General features: G+C 32.7%; 1 long non-coding RNA gene across 2 annotated transcripts; it reads right to left on the reverse strand.

The window, feature by feature from the left end:
• Positions 1-1,369: 1,369 nt before the first annotated feature.
• On the reverse strand, positions 1,370-5,556 carry LOC126550135 (uncharacterized). 2 transcript variants are annotated; one of them, XR_007604182.1, is made up of 5 exons: positions 5,462-5,556; positions 4,118-4,262; positions 3,285-3,397; positions 2,929-3,220; positions 1,370-1,582 (listed from the first exon to the last, which is right to left on the reverse strand). It is a non-coding gene; the product is annotated as an uncharacterized LOC126550135 (long non-coding RNA). The 2 variants fall into 2 exon arrangements; XR_007604181.1 differs by lacking the exon at positions 1,370-1,582 and having other exon boundaries at positions 2,714-3,220.
• Positions 5,557-7,022: the final 1,466 nt, after the last annotated feature.

Below are 7,022 nucleotides of genomic sequence, written 5' to 3' on the forward strand. Positions count from 1 at the left end.
CATTACAGTTGCAATTATTAATTATTGATAAATCGTTGATTTTTTGAAAAAGTAGCTATAATCAAATAATTTAACTCTTAGACGGATAAATTACAATCAAAATAAATGATTTAAAATGATAATCTTATTTGAAGTTTTTTAATCAGAAAATAATCCATATGTTAAGTAAAGGGATTATGACTTGTAATAAAATGAATAATTTTTAATGGTGGGTGGGATACTCTGCACAATAAGATAATATATTTTTTCTTATGGAAACAAAATAATTCATTGAACACATATAAATTCTAAAAATAATAAATATGTTTAGTAAAAAAGAAATATTCTTTAGACATTCAGATTTTGTAATTCTTAGTCTCAGAAGTCAGAACGAAATTATTTAAATGAAAATACAAGCGAAGAGGCCGAAATAAAAGTGAAGTTTTATGTAAATTTATCCGTAGATTTAAATAATATGGTTGTTGATAATACGTTCAGTCGTACGTTTTATAACTGTTAAATAGCCGATTAAATATACAAACTCGATTAAAATAAATACAATTTGTGTAATTCATAAGTCTTTGTAATAGATTCGCAGGAATTGTGCCATTGAAATGCAGAATATTAAATTTGTTCCATACCTAGTTATTTATTGTTTTCAATTAGGTAAATGTTAACTCAAAACAGTGAAACCAACCACGAAGTTCAATCATTTCGATTGTTAATTGATTAACCATGTTTATTGATTTATTTAAATGTGCTTAAAAAATCAAATTTGGCTAAAAAATGTTTAAAAATTTAAAAGAAAGAATCTAAATATAAATTTTTACCAGACATGAAGTATTTTTCGAGCAACATTAAAATGTCACGAATAGCGTGATATAGCATAAATTTGTTGTACTATATAGGTATAGTTCGTATTTTGAAATCTAAGGTTATTATACTTATTAGAATTACGTCAGCTCTTTGGATTTGCTCCAAAGTACCAAAAAATTAATTTACAAGTTATAATAATAAAAACTTAAGCATTCTGACTCGTTTGTTTTATTAATGTTGAATTGTTACGGGTTTCAAGGTTTCAAAACAATTTTTATAGACAATTTACTTGCGTTGATGTTTTCAATAATATGGACTACTTCCAAGAATTTGACGACTTTATCTGGTTCAGTTTGCCAGTTTATAATCCATGAACTCGATAAATTAAAACTAATGTTTGTTTTTACATTTTCAAATTACTGTTTTAGTGTTTTTGGAATTCAGATTATTTTCTTTCGACTATATATAATAATGGTATGATTACGACGCCATTAAACATTATGATATCTTTGATACATTTGATTTAATGAACAATATTAAAAACGAATTTACAATTATTATAGTATGAGACTTTAAATTGTATATTGTAATATGTTTAATGCATTTACAAAGTAATAAGTATTTTGTCGTTGGCTGATATAATAATATCATAATGTATCTTGTACTAGATCGAGAATGTCAATAATACGTCTCACCGTGATAGGAAAGCTGTTAAAAGTTTATTTGAGGCCTTACGCATATCCTTTTTCCACTGACCATTGTATGTAAATAGGTATGTGTGGAAGTACTGAAAAAGCGATATTTTTTCAGATCTAAAATCGTTTTTGTTCTTAAGTAGGTACACGTTTTTATATAGTCAATAATAATAATAATAATAATCGACCTTCTCCAGAGACGTTACTACTGCGGGCTCTAGACTCGGACGGTGCTTTAAATATCGACCGGTAAAATATGATTATTATTTTATTTTTTGAAATCCAGTACACATCTCTACTATCCTATCCGAATTAGGTTAAAATCATCTCACTTGGTCGGATAAGTGTACTACCTGTCACAGTTACGCGTGTGATGTGTAGGTACAAACGACCCATGTTTCGATCGTGTTCAGTCTGGTCGAACGTAGAACATATTATTTTCTGCATACACAAAAATACCATTTTGAAAAGCGATACCCAGGGTATTATGATCGGCCAAAATTGTAACGGACAATATAAAAACCTCATGAATATTATTATTTACCCTCATCGTGTGCATTCGAGAATCGAACAAATGAACGGAACTCTGTTCACCCGCTGCTAGTCACGTATGTACACATTTACCAATATTATTATATTATGATAGTAGTTCAGGCGGGTAGGTAGCCGGTATAGGTGTAGGCAGGTCACAGGTATGTGGTAGGTATATAGCACGGAAAATATACTTATAGTGAGTGCGTATATATAATATGTGCTCTTGTGTAAACACATCGATCGTCTTTTTAGAAAACATAATATGTTACCCAGGGGCTAGGGATAAATACATATTATATATACACCGTGATTCACCAAGCGTGCTTACGCCCATTTTATTCAATTTGATAATTGATTTTTTCAAATTCTGATTTTTTTGAATTTTTAAATATACTTAAAAACAATATTTCCAAGTTGTTGAAATTTTTCATAGTACTTAACGTGTGCCCTGTGGTGATACAATTTCTTTTTTTCCAACGAGAATCTCCAATTTTAATTTGAAATTATTTAGAACATACCTAATTGTTTTTTAAAATCTAAAATCTTGATGTATTTAATTCAAAATTTGATCGAGTTGTTTTTTGGTTATAAAAATGTTTATAATATAGTTCTTATAAAAAGTTTTTAAGGAATTATAAGATATATATTGTAGTATTAAGTCTAGATGTCTAGTATTTATTATATTTTCACCATTTTTACTAACTATAAACGTTGACTCGTTAAATAGTACACAAAAATCTCGCTGATTTGATAACATGGTTTTTGAGTACATTTATAAACTCCAAAAACCATAATTAAAATGAATGTATTTGTTAATCGAATAAAGGGGATGCACGTGCTTGGTTAATCACCCTGCGCATGCGGACAAATGAGATTTAGTGCGAAAACCACGTTTTCCGAATACCGTGTGCTCGGAATCGCGTCGTCTGCTCCGAAGACGGACGGATATTGTGATGTTCTTTCCCCTTCTGCAGTGGTCCGTCGAAATCCTCCGCGCAAACTTTGCCGCGCGCAATACGTGCGCGCGCGTCGAATACAAGCATTGGCGCCCGTCCAGCGTCGGCGCCGGCGCGCACCGGGGACGAGATAAAAACATAATTCCCGGGACTCGCGGTCGAAACGGCATTTGTCGATCTCGCAAAACTCATGCACGGCGGTGAGATTTACACGTATTATATATTATTATTATATAATAGCTATAATAATGAAAAAACGAGAAAATAGTAATGATATAATGAAAAATAAAAAAATATAATATACATATCGCATTGTTGGAATGCTGACAAGTATTGGCGGCGGCGGCGGCGGTCGTCTGGTGGCCCGGCGAGGTTCAAGGCTTTGTCCTTGGCGGTGTGCGCTGACTCCGAATCCGGCTGCCAACAGAATTATTATATTATATATCCTACACACACTCGCACACGTACACATATAGAGAGGTATATAGGTACAGCGGAGCAGCTATACAAATGCCTTCTCTATGTGCGCTCGGGATAAATCCGCTCCTGGCATTGTTTGGAAGAAAAGAGAGAAAAAAAATTATATACCATACACATAAAGGTGTACATATTATATGTACTCATAATAGTGCAGGTATCTATATACACATATATGAAACTGTTATTTTGGTTCTTTTTTTGTTCATACCTATATAATACCTATACGTAGATCAGTCGTGTGGGCTATTGTCGGTAATTGAAACGACCGTGCGGAAGATGGGGGGGATTGTAATTGACGGTTATGGGGCCGACCGAAAGTGAAAGTCGTCACACACATAAAATATAATGCACACATACACACGGGCGCGCGTGCGCACAGACTGACGGGCTTTGATGTTATACATTTATAATATTATAATATTATGTGTATGATGTGTGAGTTTGTGTGTAGTGTGTGTGTGGTACATTTATTTTGGTAATTTTGGTAAAGACCGTCAAGTATATTAGACTTGAAATTTCGTAATTGTAGACGTCGCGCGCCGGTGCAAGAGCAACACCGATCTTCTTTTTTAATTATATAGAGGTACACGCCAGCACAACTCGAATAAGTTGATTTCTAAATAATAATAATAAAAATAAAAAAACGTTCAAGCATACTCTCTTTCGAACCGTATACTGTTTATTTTATCATTTTATCATCAATGTATTTTAATATGCGGTGTAGTTGAGGTATGCTGTACAAATGTTTTCGAGAACATTGTTGTTTCGACTTGACTCCACTGCGGTAGAATTTATGATTTATCTGTGGAATTATATTTATTACTATATTAAGTACCAATACTGACTGTTATACGCCTATCAAATATAATTTCAAGTACATTTTATTTTTTTAATAACTTACATCATATACGTGAGTTACTCTTACTAGCTGTGATGGGTAAAGCTTATATTTTACTATGTGATTAAGTAAACATTGAAAAATAATAGACAATTGTTACTATAATAAAATAATCTCTTCTACTGAAAACATTCCTAATGGATATAATATTGCTTTTTAAATTTTTTTTTTTAATATCATTGTGAATATCCCGTTAATGACTATTAGTGATACATTTTAAAATGAACCCGAATTCGATACACGTTTTGTCATTGACATTTATACTAAATCATCAATAAATAATGTATTGTTTAAAACATAGGGCTATAGATAGTATTTTGTCGTTGTAAAACGAATTTACAAAACAGGCGATATTGGTATTGAAAATTCTTTAAATCCCTCATATAGACAGACTTGCATACAAGCCCATTGTACATGTTTGTCATTCCACTACAAAACGAGTGTGCCAACTACTATACACTTGATCGATCACCGTTTATATACGTATATTATTCACAGATCATCACTAAGAAACTTTAGATTATACTTCAATACATCATTGTAAAAAATAAATAAAACCGTAAAGGCTATGAAAAATTACGATTAATATAGCATGCAGTATACATATAATAGTTTTAAATTTAATTACCTATAAAATACGATGGGTTAACAATTTAGCAATTATTTTGCTGATGTATATTTATTTTAATACAATGTTCTTTTATTTCTATATGTCTTTCTAACTATATTCTATTTAATTGTCATAGCCATTATAAACAATATACTGCTAGTTATTCTAAACTCACAGGTTTATAAAGAATAATAATTAAAAGTAATAATTAACAGTACTAATACTTTTAACCTAATAGTATAGATATTTGCTAAATGTTGACCATTTTTATATTTTATATTATAATTTTAATCAATAAACTACATGAATTCAAAAATATTTCTATATAATGTCTCATTTCTGAATTCATTATTTTCATGGCCGTTGTTTAGTTAACTGTTTTAGTTTATACATAATAAAAGTAGTCTGCGTGCGGCTTCATATACTATTTCATAGAGTTTACTGCTATCGTAGGTCCTGCAGTGTAAAATAAAGCAACTAAACGTATACGTACATTCAATGGCCATTTGACCTTTCAAGTGTTTTCAGTCCGTATGGGTCAGTGCACCATGGTCACTATACATATTACATATAGTGTACACTATACACACAATTATTATAAATTATTGATTTAATAAAAATAATAAGTAATAACTATATAGATTCACTGAAACGTAGGGAGATTAACTGTAGTGTAAAAACAATTTACACGGTTTATAAGACGTTAACGAATGTATTGAGAGAATAATAATTATTATAAAAGATGAAAAATGTATTCTCTTCATAAATATAGGACTAATTTAAACACTCTCGTTGTATCTACTTCATTTTATTTTTATTCTAGAAAAGAATTAATAACTTTCCTTAGATATCCTATATTGATCAAACATCAAAGTTTACGTAGGACTATGCGACAGTGGAAATACGATATTGTATATTGAAGATTTTACATCGTTTCTGTTGATTCTATGACCTTTTCTTTATTTTCTATGCCGGTGACAAATAACCATTATATTTTGTATAACACGTTTGTTACGCCGACTTGCAGATTTATGATTTTCGCAGTCAAAAATCGTTAAACGTCAATGCCACCGATGACACATCGTCATGAGGATATTTGTCCATACCCGTAGGTAACGAAAATATTTTGAAATTAGTGTAAGATTCGAGCGAATATGTTTTTTATGATATACGCTATTATTATACGCTACCGCAATAATAATTATAGAATCCGTATGTATATATATAACCTCGGACGGTTTGGAAAATCGACGAGAAAGCTGAAACGGATCGCGCGGAGTAGACTTATTTCAAAAAGTCCGCGTGTACACAGTCGCAGACGGCTGTTGTATAGTATTGCGGCCTCGGGCGGTGCGGCGAGGCTGCAGGGGTCAAGGGCAGCACGTAGGCTACGAGCGCATAAAAAGGGTCCGAGTCTCGGCCGTCGTCGTCGTCGACGTCGTGTACGCGTATATACAATGCACATAAAAGACATCATCGCCACAGCACAAAACTATATATAAATGTGTTTATATTATGTTATTATATATATTATATTATCGTGTATTATGGTGTGTATACAAGTGCGTGTGTGTGTGAAAGACACGGATCAAGAGACCGCGTACGGGCGGAAATAATGCGTCGGCCTCTTAAAAACGCCGACGAAAACTCACATAAACGTGGAGCACATGTGCACCGGCAGCTATGGTAGTATAGAAGAGGAGGCGTCGGCGGCGACGGCGGAGGAGATCTCGTCTGGTCGACAGGCACCTGCTCCGGCAGTTTTTACTGCGCCCGGACGTCGCCGCCGTCTCTCTTTTTCTTCAGCAGAATATCTCCGTCCGCCAAAACGGTCTTTTTCCCTATTCGCATACACATATACACGTCCTGTTATTATATTCCTTTATATAATATATATATTATATTGTATATAACACACACACACACACACGACTATAAAATATAATATCTCATATTTTAGCCATTGCGTTATTTACGCGAACACGTTGTCGTCGCCGACGGTTCCTTATCGTCTGCACGCACAAGACTCGTACGCGCGTGTGTTTTTGTGATAT

The sequence above is a fragment of the Aphis gossypii genome, chromosome 2 (genome assembly GCF_020184175.1).
Source record: "Aphis gossypii isolate Hap1 chromosome 2, ASM2018417v2, whole genome shotgun sequence".
In the NCBI taxonomy this organism is placed as follows: Eukaryota; Metazoa; Arthropoda; class Insecta; order Hemiptera; family Aphididae; genus Aphis; species Aphis gossypii.